Source organism: Primulina huaijiensis, chromosome 18 (assembly GCF_012295235.1).
Source record: "Primulina huaijiensis isolate GDHJ02 chromosome 18, ASM1229523v2, whole genome shotgun sequence".
In the NCBI taxonomy this organism is placed as follows: domain Eukaryota; kingdom Viridiplantae; phylum Streptophyta; class Magnoliopsida; order Lamiales; family Gesneriaceae; genus Primulina; species Primulina huaijiensis.
The window spans coordinates 17,189,289-17,202,228 of record NC_133323.1 but is presented as its reverse complement, the minus strand read 5'-3'; the positions used below and the strand labels follow the sequence as shown (position 1 = coordinate 17,202,228).

Genomic DNA, 12,940 nt, shown 5'->3' with positions numbered 1-12,940 from the left:
TTCTAGCCAGTTTCTAGGGTACTTTGGTGTCAGGAAGTTTCGGAGCTAGTGTCGACTCGAGAGGAGATCGGTGAACTGAGATCGAGACATCATCAGCGGGCTGAAGACGTACGCAGGTATAATCCTAAAGCTTTTAGGAAGAACTTTGTAGCATGTTTGGTAATTCAGGATCTGGTTTGATAGTGACTTTATATTGTTGGTATTGTCTAGGTTAAGAGCTTTCTGTCAGATTGTTTTAGTGAGGTACGTGATGTACTGACTGAGATATCCAAGCATAGTATACACACTTATATGCTGTATATTTATCTTTTGCATGATACAGGTTTTAGTGCTTTGGCATATTATGCATGACATATCATGTTGAGCCTGATATCTTTTGAGATATACCTCGTTTGTTGAGGCCTCTCAGCCCTATTCTGTATTGTGGACGATGGGACATCGAGAGCTACAGTGTCCGACGGGATCCACGGGCTCTGATGACCTCGACATTGTAGGTCCACGTCTTGATGATGAGTGTGGGAACCAAAACACGCCTAGGGCAGATCAGAGACTTCACACTCAGGTGCCTATAGACTGAGCATGAGATTCTTGACTTGATCCTTGATATCCGAACATATTGCATTTCGCATGCATCATATCAGTTTGTATACTCGTACATTTTTGTATTAGGCGATTGTTGCTCACGTCCTTGTTTTCATCTAGGGCACCCCATTCCACGGGGCAGGTCTTAGGTTGGACGGTTCGGACGACCAGGGCAGTCGCTAGAGCAGTTGGGTTTTCGGTGGTGATCCAGTGGAGTTTTATGTGGTTTATCGTTTTCTCGTTCAGAATTATGTTTTCAATATCGTTGTATTAATGTTTAAGACTGATGTTATTTGTTCTGTTTTCGTTTGGGTTGTAAGATGATTAAGTTATTTGGTTTCCGCTGTTTAATTGTTGTTTTTAAGTTTTAATGCTACATGCTTATTAGTCTGTTTAGTAGTGGTTCGGGTAAGGGTGCTACATTTGGTGGTATCAGAGCATGCAAAGATTTTTGGGACATTAGTAATATTGTTTTGAGGATTTAGAGGTTGATTTTGGTTTCCTTTCAGATGTCAGGAGATGAAAGCAGTGACGGAAGTGTGGGACATGGCTGTTATAGCGACGATGAGGCTGGCCGAGAACATCGTCGTAGAGATCGTGACGGAAGGCGTCACAGAGATCATGATGAAAGGATATGTAGGAACCGTGTCAACATTATGGATTTCATGATGATTGGACCTCCACCTTTGACCGGAGATGAGAATGCAGATGTTGTTGAAGCTTGGGTCGATATCATGGAGCAATGTTTTCGAGTGCTGCACTATGACGAGGATGAGAAGATGGAGGTAGCCGATTTCATGATTCAAGGAAAAGCTCGGAAACGGTGGAAACTTGTTTCTGCCATTCGAGTTCAGCAGCATGGGCGGATTCGTTGGGAACGTTTCCGTCAGGCCTTCATTAATCATCACTTTCCGCCAGCTCTTCGTCAGGCGAAGGAGATGGAGCTGTTGACCATTAAGCAAGAAGATTCGAACATTGAGGATTACCAAAAGCTTTTTACGGATCTGTTGCCGTACGCTCCTCACATTAGTGAGAATTCTGCAGCAAAATATTCTTACTATTTGAATGGTTTGAACCAAGAGATTTTTGATCGGGTTTCAGTCTGTGACGATCCTACTTCGTATGAAGGATTAGTGAATTGTTGTCGTCAAGCAGAGATCAGTATTGCTAGGAGGAAGGCTATGCAAGCTAGTAAAAGTTCTAGTTCGTTGGACCGAGGGGTCAGTATTTCAAGAAGTCTGCATCTTCTTCTTCTTCTTCCGGTTCTGGAGGGGTGCACAGCTTTGGTAGGAAAAAGCTGCAATGTGGAGGCAATCACCAGACGGAGAATTGTCGAAGAGTGACATGTTCTTGTTTCAACTATGGTGGTTTTGGTCACATGAAGAGGGATGCCCTAATTTGGAGAATCAGAGTGTAGGCGGAGGTTCTATGGCAGGGTCTTACAGTGGAAAACAGTCTGAGGCCACTGTGCAAGAGAAAGGATTTCCTGCTCAAGGTTCTCGTCGTGGTGGAATATCACAAGGATCTCAGCAACGTCCACGAGTTCAAGGGCAAGTGTTTGCCCTAAACCAAGAACAAGCTGAGGAGCAAAACGGGAGAATCATTGCAGGTAATTTTTTTTTATGTGGTATTCCTTCATATGCATTAATTGATACTGGGGCATCGCATTCATTCATAGCATCAATGTTTGTTAAGAAGCATAAACTACCCTACGTATCATTAGATGTTTTGATGTCGGTGTCTACACCGATGGGACAAGAGGTTTTAGCTAAGCGACTTGTAGTAGACTGTTTGTTAGAGTTTGAAGGAAAATATTTATTTGCCAATTTGATGATATTGGCCATGGAAGATTTCGATTGTATTATGGGAAACGACTTATTGACTAAGTATAGAGCAACGGTAGATTGTTATCAACGTCTCGTTCAGTTTTGTTCAGAAAGAGACGAGAATTGATTTTTCTTCGGTGAGGGAGCTCGACCTCCAATGCCAGTAGTGTCTGCTGTAAAGGCACAACGGGCTTTAGCGAAAGGAGGAGAAGGATACCTCATTTATGCTGTTGACGTATCAAAGGATGAAATCGATGTGAAGAACATTCCAGTAGTCGATGAATTTCATGATGTTTTCCCCGATGAAATTCCTGGATTTCCTTCAAAATTTGATAAAACAACTGTTCATCTCAACATAGTTGCAACCAAATATCCCAAAATATAGTTTGCCAATAGTATTTGTTTAAAATCTCATGATCAGTAACATAAATCAGAGTATTTTGAACATTTCATAAACTCTTAAAACTGGGCGGTCCTCGGGTCTAGCCTCCTGCTCAGTCTAAGTCTGCTCCTTGGTCCCCACCCCTCGTCTCCTCAATGTCATCCTTACCTGCATCGATCAAGTCTAGTGAGTCTAAAGACTCAACACGTATACACTGGAAGGTAGCAAGTACTACATAATAAAACCACATGCATCTTCAAAATAGGACGTACATACTAGAAACATGAACTTGAACTTGATAACATGAACGTACTTGGAACTTGAACATAATAGCGTAACATAGACGTGCCATGGTCATAAAACCTTCGTAAACATACTTGCATCTTACATATTTGGTCATACATAACATAATTTTTCGTAGAGGCATGTTTCAAAGCAAGTGATTCATACATAATACGCCTGATCAGACTAAACCACAGTACTGGGCTGGCAGGGAAAATCCACTATCACTTACATGAGATCCCGGTTTATGCTTTAACGGGTGGATTGGTCCATGGTCATGCTTTACCGCTTTCCAATCCTGATCTAAACTCGTTCATGCTTTAACGCGGTGGAGAGGTCCTCGGCCACGTTCACCGACTTCCCAACCCATTCATAATTTGGTCACAAGACATTTAACATACCTCAAAACTTAAAATATTTTCTTTTTGCACGTCAACATACTTACTTGGCGTTGATGGATTCGTTGGATCTCGCTTGGGGCCACTGCTGCAACGTACTAACATGAGTTTAAATACTTAACTTTCATAGCTTAGACGTAATAACCATGCTTACACACAAGCTCAAACAATTTCCTTAGGACGTTCTAAAGTTCCCGTGACTCGACCATGTTGATCATCGCACTAAACTGAGACATCGAACCTCAAAGCATTCAATAAGTTTTTCCAAAAAGGTGAAGTACACGGACCCCGTGCCCAGGTCCGGCTCTGGGTCCGTGTAGGCTCTGTAAAATTTGTTGTGAAGAAAAGGAAAGGCACGGACCCCGTGCCTAGGTCCGTGCAGTGGTCCGTGTTTGTACTGTAAGATGACACTTCGGAAGAAACAAGGGCACGGACCCCATGTCTGGGTCCGGGATTGGGTCCGTGTACACACTGGAATCGACATTTTGGGAGAACAAAGGCACGGACCTCGTGCCTTGGTCCGTGTACTCACTGTGAGAGAAAACCAACGGAAATTCATGTACTTGTGTCTTCATCTCCCTAATTCGATCAACCCAACCGTGAACCGATACCTCGAGACACATCCTAGGGTATTAAGTACAGACTTCAACCCGTGCAAACCATCAAAATGTTCCCAAGGGTGACAACCAACAACCAACGACACAACAAACCAAAATTCGACACCATTAATCTTCCTAAGGTTTCTATTACTTTCCAAGCCATCCTCGACTCAAAACGAAACCTCAAATGGCACCTAAACACATACCATATCGAGTATAAACGTAGTAGTGATGGCCTAGCGATGTCCCACGAAGCCTGCAACTCAAACACTTCAAGAATACGTCAATAACACATTTTTCAGAAAAATGCAGTTTGAGCAGTCCTACCAAAATGATCATAAATCACTCAATTTTTATCCAAATATTTCAAATTTTATATCAAATCGAATGTATCAAAAATTTCTATGATTTTTATGTTGAAAGCTTTCCCATAAACACGACTAAAAATTCGCAGTTTTTAAAAGAACAGTAAATTACAAAATTTTTGATCCAAAAACGTTTCAAAAATCGATCCAACCTGTTTCTGCTCAAACTTTGCACGTCACACATGGATTTTTACGCATAAAAACATCGCAATACATACTATGATATGATTGAAGCAGTAAAAATAAAATATACGCGCCTTTTGTTATGAAAATTTTACCGAACCGGCGATACTGAAGCGGAACGAGTGCGAGGCTTGATCTAGGGCGATTAGTGGTTCGATTTTTTTGCAACAAATTCAACGAAAAAATGCTGGAATCTGAAAAGGAAGGGCCGGCTGCTCTCTAGATCAGGAACCCTAGGTTTTCTTTTCAAAAGATGAAAATGGGATACAAAGATATGTGTGTGTGTGTGATATACGTGTATGTGTGTGTGTGTGAAACTGTGTGTGCGTGTGTTAGGATAGTAATTAAGGGAATTGATTTTCTTAATTACCCAATTAACAACTAATTAAAACATAACCCTCCCTTAACTAGAAATAAAAAAATCCCTTAATTTTAAAAAAAAAATGTACAAGTGAAAATTCTTTGAAACTTTTAGTCACAAAATCACCTAATAATCAAATTAGGCTTTAAAATGCTAGAAATTAAATAAAATATTTAAAATGTTCCATCCTAAACTTAAAATAAAATACCGCATTAAAATTTTGCCAAAAATTGTCGCCGGTCTTTTCATCGATCCCGCCTCAAATAATCGCCTGAAACATGAAACTCGAAAAACATTTTAACGTGCATCACATAAATATAAATAATTTAAAATAATATATTTAAATAAGTCATGCATGGCTAATACTCAATTTAAATTTAAATAAGTGATCTAGCAATTAAATAGATACATGGGTTTTACGTGTACTGAATTTTTGGGCTCTACAGTTCCTCCCCCACTTATATAAATTTCGTCCTCGAAATTAAATCTTACCAAACAATTCCGGATAGCCCGCTTTGGTCTCCCATGTGGCCTCCTCCACTGATTGATTCAGCCACTGGACTTTGACTAGCTTAGTCGTCTTGTTCTGAAGTCTACGCTCCTGCCTGTCTAGGATTTGGACAGGTCTTTCCTCATATGACAGGTCTGGAGCCAACTGTAACGGTTCATAGCTCAACACGTGCGACGGATTAGCTAGGTACTTCCTCAGCATTGAGACGTGGAACACATTGTGTACACCGGCCAGATTCGGCAGAAGGGCAACACGATAGGCTAGTGTCCCAACTCTGTCCAGAATCTCAAACGGCCCAATAAACCTCGGATTCAGCTTGCCTCTTTTCCCAAATCTCATGACACTCTTCATAGGTGCTATCTTAACAAAAACGTGATCACCTACGGCAAAATCGAAATCTCTCCTTCTCTTATCAGCATAGCTCTTTTGACGACTCTGGGCGGTCTTCATCCTGTCTCGGATCTTGACTACCACATCTGCAGTCTGCTGAACTATTTCTGGACCAAGTTCTGCTCCGACTTCATCCCAATGAATCGGCGATCTGCACTTCCTTCCATACAATGCCTCGTATGGAGCCATACTTATAGATGCTTGGAAGCTGTTGTTGTAGTTAAACTCCACTAGAGATAGCTTCGATTCTCAAGTCCCATGGAAATCGATCATACAGGCTCGCAATAAATCCTCCAAAACCTGAATCACTCGTTCAGACTGGCCATCTGTCTGCGGGTGAAAAGCTGTACTGAATAGCAACTTCGTCTCCATGCTTGCATGCAAACTCTTTCAAAAGGACGATGTAAACCTCGGGTCCCTGTCGGACACGATAGAAACTGAGATTCCGTGCAATCGGACTATCTCCCTGATATAGAGCTCTGCATACTGCGTCATGGAGAAAGTCGTCTTCACTGGCAAGAAATGTGCCGACTTAGTAAGTCGATCCACTATAACCCAAATAGCATTGGATCCTCTGACTGACCTCGACAACCCAACAACGAAGTCCATGGTTATATTCTTCCATTTCCGCTCAGGGATAGGGAGTGGCTTAAGAATTCCTGCTGGCCTCTGATGCTCTGCCTTCACCTGTTGACAAGTGAGACATTCAGACACAAATCGGCGGATGTCTCTCTTCATACCTGGTCACCAATACAAGATCTACAAATCTTTATACATCTTTGTACCTCCTGGATGAATGGAATACAGAGATGCATGTGTCTCCGTCAGAATATCCTCTCTGATCGAATCAACACTAGGCACCCACATTCTACCTCTGTATTTTACAATACCATCAGACACTGTGTAGATTACACTACCCTTGGCCTCATCCTTCAGTCTCCATTTCTGTAATTGCTCATCTGAAGGCTGACCTCTACGGATTCGGTCAAACAAAGAAGACTGGACTATCAGATTAGACAGCTTAGGACCTCTGCCCTTGGGATAATCCTCTAAACCAAACCTCTAGATCTCTGACTGAAGAGATCTCTGTACTGACAGATGTGCTACGACTGCAACCTTTCGGCTTGGGGAGCACCAGTGTTGTTCGTTAAAAAGAAGGATGGGTCTATGCGATTTTGCATAGATTATCGACAGTTGAACCGAGTAACAGCCAAGAATAAATATCCGTTACCATGGATCGATGATTTGTTTGATCAACTGCAAGGGACTTCAGTGTACTCGAAGATCGATTTATGGTCTGGGTATCATCAACTTCGAGTTCAGCAACGTGATATCCCTAAGACTGCATTTCGAACAAGGTATGTGCATTACGAGTTTCTAGTCGAATGCTCCAGCAGTATTTATGTATTTGATGAACCGAGTATTCCAGGAGTATCTTGACAAGTTTGTCATTGGCTTTATTGATGACATACTGGTATACTCTCGTAGCCTTAAAGAACATGCACAACATTTAAGTATTGTGTTGCTAACATTAAGGAATCACCAACTGTATGCTAAGTTGAACAAGTGCGAGTTTTGGCTCGACAGAGTTGTCTTTTTGGGACATGTTATATCCAAAGATGGGATATCAGTGGATCCTAGCAAGATCGAAGCAGTGTTGCATTGGGCACGACCAGAATCAGCTCAAGAGATAAGAAGTTTTCTAGGTTTGGCAGGTTATTACCGGAGATTCATCTCAGGATTTTCTCATATTGCCAAACCATTGACATATCTGATGTGTAAAAATGTGCAGTTCGAATGGACACATGATTGTGAAAATAGTTTCAATGAACTGCGTCAACGTTTGACTACTGCACCAGTTTTAGCTCTTCCATCTGGATCAAGAGGGTACATTGTGTACACTGATACATCACTTCGAGGACTTGGGTGTGTTTTAACCCAGAATGGTCATGTGATTGCATATGCATCCAAACAGTTGAAGAAGCATGAAGAGAATTATCCAGTTCATGATCTGGAATTGACAGCGATTTTGTTTGCTTTGAAGATCTGGCGACATTATCTCTACAGAGAGAGATTTGAGATTTTTACAGATCACAAGAGTTTGAATTATATCTTCACTCAAGCAGAGTTGAATATGCGCCAAAGAAGATAGATGGATTTGTTAAAGGATTATGATTGCGAAATCAAGTATCATCCAGGATCAGAGAATCTTGCAGCTGATGCTCTTAGTCGCAAGGTGAGATTATCTGCACTTCAGACAAGTTTCATATCAAGTGTAATCCAAGATTGTTGTTCTCTGGGATTTCACTTCCGTCATAAGAAAGGAATGGAACACATTCGAGTAACGAGCATTTTATTTGAACCAAAGTTGTATGCCAAAAATCAAAGAAGCTCAGTTTTCTGACCCAAACAGATGGAACCTCGTGTCTGTCAGAAAGAATCGTAGTTCTAGAAGATTCTAAATTAAGAGACGAGATTTTATCTCAAGCTCATAGGAGTAAGTTGAGTATCCACCCTGGAAGCATGAAAATGTATAAGAATTTGAAGACCAAGTTTTGGTGGAAGGGTATGAAGAAAAGTGTTTTCCAGTTTGTAGCCAAGTGTTTGGTTTGTCAACAAGTGAAAGCTGAACATCGACGACCAGGAAGATTACTTCAGAATCTTCCTATCCCTGAGTAGAAGTGGGAGCATGTGAATGGATTTCGTCACCCACTTACCGTTGTCTTCTAAGAATTGTGATGTCATTTGGGTTTTTGTGGATCGACTGACTAAGTCAGCACATTTCTTTCCGTATAGTCGGGAATATAGTTTCGATTGCATGGCAAGACTATACATCCAAGAGATTCTTAAATATCATGGTGTGCCAACAAGTATAGTCAGTGACAGAGATCCACGCTTTACCTCAAGGTTCTGGGGAAGTTTTCAAAAAGCGTTGGAAACGACATTGAGTCTGAGTACTGACTATCATCCAGAGATCGATGGTCAGTCTGAGAGGACTATTCAGACACTCGAGGACATGTTGCATGCTTGTGTTTTCGATTTTGGACCAGCATGGCATGATCATCTGCGGCTAGTGGAGTTTGCATATAACAATAGCTACCACAACAGCATTGGTATGGCTCCGTTCAAAGCATTATATGGTAGACGTTGTCGTACTCCATTGTTTTGGGATGAAGTAAGAGAACGACAAGTGCAAGGACCTGAATTAGTGCAACAAGCGATTGACGTAGTGGAATTGATCAAGAAGAGAATTAAAACTGCACATGATCGTCAATCGAGACCTCTACAGTTTCAGTCAGGGGAAAAAGTTTTCCTTAAAGTTTCACCATTCCGCAGGGTGATGAGATTTGGACTCAAGGGAAAATTAGCCCCAAGATTCATCGGACCTTTTGAGATCTTGGAATGTGTTGGAAATTTGGCATATCGATTGGCTTTGCCGCCGTATCTGTCCAGCATTCATAATGTCTTTCATGTATCGTTGCTACGATGGTATGTAGCAGATGAATCGCACGGTCTTGGTCCGACAGATGTTCAACTTGAAGAAGACTTGACTTATGTCGTGCAGCCGTTTTTAATCCTGGGTAGGAAAAAGAAAAAGCTCAGAAACAAGACCATTCTACTTGTTCTAGTGCAATGGAAACGCCGAGGTACTGCAGAGGCGACTTGGGAGTTGGAGAGTCGTACGCGCTCAGAGTATCCACATTTGTTTTGAGTTGTATCTTTTTAATCATGAGTTGTATTTTATTCAGTTGTATTGTACTTCATTTCTGAATTCGATGACGAAATCTTTGTAAGGAGGGGAGGATGTAATGACCCGAATCCTTATTTTGAATGAAGTACAAATTAAGAGATAATTAAAGAGTTGTTAATTAAGTATTATTAAAGAATTGATAATTCGGGATCAAGCTGTTGTGATCTACCAAATTTTAAATGGATAACCCGATCTACTTCAGATTACGTTATCTCAAGAAATCCAATTAGACGAATGAGATTCTGACACGTGGCAGATAAGATTTATTCGGATTTTCTGAACTTGTCCGGATGCAGCCTATAAATGGAAGTTGATTTCTTTTGTTTCCTACACCGCTTCTTTTAGAGAGAGTTCTATCCATATATCTTAGGTTTTCTAGCTAGTTTCTAGGGTACTTTGGTGTCGAGAAGTTTCAGAGCTAGTGTCGACTCGAAGGGGGATCACTAAGATTGAGACATCATTAGCGGGCTGACGACGGATGCAGGTATAATCCTAAAGCCTTTAGGAAGAACTTTGTAGCATGTTTGGTAATTCAAGATCTGGTTTGATAGTGATTTCATATTGTTGTTATTGTCTAGGTTAAGGGCTTTCTGTCAGATTGTTTTAATGAGGTACGTGATGTACTGACTGAGATATCCAAGCGTAGTATACACACTTATATGTTGCATATTTATCTGTTGCATGATACATGTTTTACTGATTTGGCATATTATGTATGACATATCATGTTGAGCCTGATATCTTTTAAGATATACCTCGTTTGTTGGGGCCGCTCAGCCCTATTCTGTATTGTGGACGATGGGGTATCGAGAGGTACAGTGTACGACGGGACACGCGGCCTCTGATGACCTGGACATTGTAGGTCCATGTCATGATGATGAGTGTGGGAGCCAAAACATGCCTAGGCCAGATCAGAGACTACACACTCAGGCGCCTCTAGACTGAGCATGAGATTCTTGACTTGATCCTTGATATCCGAGCGTATTTCATTTCGCATGCATCATATCAGTTTGTATACTCGTACATTCTCGTATTGGGCGATTGTCGCTCACGTCTTTGTTTTCATCTTGGGCACCCCATTCCACGGGACAGGTCTTAGGTTGGACGGTTCGGACGACCAGGGCAGTGGCTAGAGCAGTTGGGTTTTCAGTGGTGATCCAGTTGAGGTTTTATGATTTTTATCATTTTCTCGTTCAGAATTATGTTTTCAATATCGTTGTATTAATGTTTAAGACTTATGTTATTTGTCTGTTTTTGTTTAGGTTGTAAGTTGATTAAGTTATTTGGTTTTCGCTGTTTAATTGTTGTTATTAAGTTTTAATATTACATATTTATTAGTCTTTTTAGTAGTGGCTCGGGTAAGGGCGCTACAGGTAATTAGCTTTAGCAGAGTTCACTTTGATTTATTATCCTAAAAATTTAATGAAAGGACATGCAATTGCGGATTTCCTAGCTCATCATATAGGTGCAAAAGAACCAATCACGAAAGAGGTTGAGATCCAAGTATATGGAGTGGAAATACAACCATGTGTGTTGAAGTTTGATGGATCAAGCACTGAAGGAACTGCATGTGCAAGAATGGTGATTATATCCCCCACTGGAGTGAAAACAACTATATCCTTCAACTTGGACTTCCGTGTACCAACAACCAAGCTGAATACGAAGCACTAGTGATCGGATTGGAGATACTCAAAGATTTGCAAGCAAAGAATATATTGGTAATTGGAGATTCAAAACTGGTACTTATACAAGTTGCAGTAGAATACAAGTGCACCAGTTTGTCTTTGGCCCCATATTTCATAGCCACATCACAGATGGCTGATGATTTAGAGGAAATCACTTTCCATCATATACCTAGGCAACAGAACTGGGAAGCCAATGAACTAGCACAAATCGCTTCCGGTATTAAGTTGTCCGAGGAAATCACAAACCAACTTGTATTGATCCAGAAAAGAAACCATCCATATATCGTCCAAAGGGGAATCAATGTATAAACTTTCAATTTGGAAGTTAATTTGGCAGATGATTGCAGAGAACAGGTAAAGGAAGCTTTGCAATTCCCTGAAAAGAAGATCCCACATGGCTTGAAGAAGGCATCTCTATTGTCACTTTGATTGTTGCACTCCCAAGAGCAGGTTGTCCACAAGTAGTATAATTCGGTGAGTCCGATATCGTATCCACAGGAAAGCTAAGGTAATTACAAGTCCACTACAATGTCTTTTTGTTTTGCTTTTGTTTTTGTTTCTTTTTTAATTTTAATTGTTTGAATCTTTAATGGGTAAATTTTAATTGTTCAAATTTTAATTTAAGTAGTTGAGATTAAATGATACACTCTTGGTATTTTAATAAAGTTAACATTAACGAACAATATTGAAATCCACTTAATAAAATGGTTCCAATATATTAAATAATCATATTTATATTATGTTATAAATTATTATCTTATAAGTATATAATATATACCAAAACTTATAAATGTGGTCAAGTATTTATTGTGCTATATATATTTGTAAACACTAAATCAAGGTTCCCACTTTAAATGGTTGGTAAAACCAAACAAACATTTAAATGGTACCAATAAATTAATACTATGATATATTCATATATAATAAATCAAGGAATCCAAGTTAAATGGTTGGTAAAACCAAACTAACATTTAAATGGTTCCAAGAATTTAATATTATAATATATTTATATATAATAAATCAAGGCATCCACTTTAAATGGTTGGTAATACCAAACTAACATTTAAATGGTTCCAAGAATTTAGTGTAACATATAGCAACAATAAATCAAAACTCCCACTTATAAGTAGGGTATAAAAATGCTTAAAGAAATAAATATAACATAAACAATAAATAATGATTAAATAATATAAAACATAGATTCTTACCTTTTAATAACCTTATTATCATGCCAAGAGTTTCACCTTATCATCTCAACTTTAGGAAGTTAGCTATTCATTATTCAAAGTGTAAAACTTTGAATATGAAATTAACATGCTAATTGTATTTAAATGAAGAAATAAAGGAAAAATATAGAGAGAAATATTATGAACTCAAAGGTTTGTTCATAGAATGAGGGATATCTCAATACATTACAATGCACCCCTATTTATAGCCAAATTTGGGGAGACAACCACAAATAAAATATTATTTTTTTACACATAAGTCTTCATTGGTGTTCCAAGATATTATATTATATTACACATCACTTTTGAAAATCTTCTTCTCCGAATTTGCTTCTTCACATAAAAAGAAACATGTGGATAATTGAGTTGTCTAGTTGTGGTATTTTTTTCAAACCATTT

At 39.6% G+C, this 12,940-nt stretch overlaps 1 long non-coding RNA gene across 1 annotated transcript; it reads left to right on the top strand.

Moving 5' to 3' along the window:
- On the top strand, window positions 1-10,838 carry LOC140964310 (uncharacterized). The gene is made up of 3 exons (XR_012172866.1): window positions 1-116; window positions 211-243; window positions 10,723-10,838. It is a non-coding gene; the product is annotated as an uncharacterized lncRNA (long non-coding RNA).
- Window positions 10,839-12,940: the final 2,102 nt, after the last annotated feature.